Source organism: Copadichromis virginalis, linkage group LG12 (assembly GCF_057382275.1).
Source record: "Copadichromis virginalis isolate Kocher_CV1m ecotype Utaka linkage group LG12, C_Virginalis_male_GT1.1, whole genome shotgun sequence".
Taxonomy (NCBI): domain Eukaryota; kingdom Metazoa; phylum Chordata; class Actinopteri; order Cichliformes; family Cichlidae; genus Copadichromis; species Copadichromis virginalis.
Genome location: NC_140629.1, coordinates 2,670,389 through 2,672,700, shown reverse-complemented (window position 1 = coordinate 2,672,700; position 2,312 = coordinate 2,670,389). Strand labels below are relative to the sequence as shown.

General features: G+C 51.8%; 1 long non-coding RNA gene across 1 annotated transcript; it reads right to left on the bottom strand.

The window, feature by feature from the left end:
• Positions 1-756: 756 nt before the first annotated feature.
• LOC146696259 (uncharacterized) lies at positions 757-1,386 on the bottom strand. The gene is made up of 3 exons (XR_014923083.1): positions 1,228-1,386; positions 983-1,153; positions 757-903 (listed from the first exon to the last, which is right to left on the bottom strand). It is a non-coding gene; the product is annotated as an uncharacterized LOC146696259 (long non-coding RNA).
• Between the last annotated feature and the right edge of the window lie 926 nt (positions 1,387-2,312).

The window sequence follows — 2,312 nt, the reverse complement described above, 5'->3', positions numbered from 1 at the left end:
TATCGGGCCAGCCGACTGCCGCTGCGGCGGTGCGGAAGTCGATCAAGTAGTCCGCGATGCTACGGCGGCCCTGGCGGAGATTTAACAGCCGGCGAACCGCACTGCCCACCGAGACGGGGTGGGCAAAAGTCCTTGTGAATTCGCCGAGAAAAGCATCGTAGCTACAGGACGGCAACGGGTGTGTGCTCAGGTAAGCCTCGGCCCAATTCAGGGCTCGGTCGCGCAGTTTCCCGATTATATAAGAAACTCGAACCGTGTCCGAAACGAAAGAGCGGGGCGAACGTCCGAACGCCAGCTCGCACTGTAACAGAAAACCGCTACAGGCCCCTGGGTCACCCGCATACGGCTCCGGCTCCGGGGAGGCCGCGTCGCGAAACAGGTGACCCCGCTGGGGCTCGGGATCCGCCGCGGGCTGAGGCAATGGCGCGGTCGGGGCGGGCAGCGCTGAGCTACCGGCAGCGGGTTCCGACTCCGCCGAGGGTTGAAGGGACTGAATGTCGGATTGCATTTTAGCCTGCTCGTCTGTGAGTGTGTGCACTTGAGCCAGTAGGTACTGCAGCGTCTGTTCGTGGCTACCGATAATAGCCCCCTGCTTACTGATCGCTACGCGGGCTGGGTCCGCTGTGTCCATATAACTGGCCTGAGTATACTGTCACGGCTCAACGGCACGAGGGGACAGGGATGGACACAGGCGCAGAAACCAACCCGGAAGCGAGGTGACAGAAAACAAATGATTTATTTCCGCCCACCGGAAAACAAAGGTGAAACACAAAGCGACGCCACCACACTAGTGGCGCGTAGGATTAGTCTGTGAAAATGAGGGCGACCTAGACACCTCTAGGAGACGGCTGAACAGCGGGGACAGCGGGGAGGTAGAAACAGGACTAGGTAGGGGCCGGGGCACTGGAACAAGAGGAGATCACGATCAGAGGGATCCAGCAGACAACCAATAATCCTCCGCAGTTGAATTGAATTGCCTTACTTGGTTTCGGATGGAGGGGACAGGTGGAGCGGAAAACCCGGAAGCGGTCGAGGCGTGGGGAGGCAGGCAGGTGAGCAGTGGGTCGGCAGGCCACGTTGTGTGAGCAGCTGGCGGCCCAGGTCCAGGAGGACGGGAGCGAGGGGAACAAGATCTCCACTCCGGGTGCTATCGCTGAGGATAAGAAAAGACAGGTCAGTCATCACACGGCGTTAAGACAAGGTTTTAGGATGCTCCACTGAACTAACATGGGAATAGGAGATACTCAGGCGATGAGTGGTTGAGAGCGCAGGTCTGATATACCGCTGGCACGATTGCTCACAGGTGGTCAGCCAGGGAGGGGCAACCGGACTCCGCCTAAAGGAGGAGGAGCCGCTGTCTGAGACCTGCAGGTGCCCAACCAGACCATGACACCATATTGCGCCATCGGCCCCTCTGGCCAACACCAGTAGGCGGTAGGGTAGATTTATCATATCACACCATATTATCCAATATTATATTACATTATATTATATTATAATATGTTATATTATATCCCCTTTCACATTAGAGCCACAACAGGACCCACTAGAACATGGGAACAAGTAAAAGTGAAATATAAGAATATTCTACAGAATGGTAATATTTATCACTTATATTGCTTTTAGTCTCTTGGAAAGAGACCCTGGAATACTCTGTTTGTTTGTTCATAACAGCAACCAAGAAAAGGGCAGAGCAACAAAAGACAGGTGGTGGTCCTGCACCCCCTCGTCAACAAGTTGGTTAAGTAAATAATACCCTCACGGGAAAATCGATATCTCTCTATGAGCACACTGTCGCGCTGAGCTAAAGGATCCTGTCTGTCCCGCAATATACGCTGAATTCTGAGGACTCTCCTTATCAATCTTGCACCTTCCGCAATGGGTTGCTCGCGTAAACGGACAGGATATGACTGCGACAGACTTCCCAAATCCACCTTCGCTTTTATAGCCGTGGTCTCTCATCTTGATTACACGAAGTAATTTACAATTACTACTCTGAAATATGAATTACATCTGTAATAATCACATACATGTAATAGAATGTTAATAGTACATTTCCCTTTTTTAGGGAATGACCTGTATGTATCTGTGTGAAATCAATAAAAGGATCAAGTGCTGCATTATCTTTAGTTACATTGATGTTATTTATTTATGGTGAAACAGTGGTGGAATATCGCTGTTGCTTTCGTATGAATGATGCGGACATACCTGCGTGGCCGCGATCTAATCCTGTTTACATAAAGTAAACCTGCTCCCCAGCAGGTTTACGCTTACGGCTCTGTTGCTATGACAGCAAGTCCCGGATGGGCTTC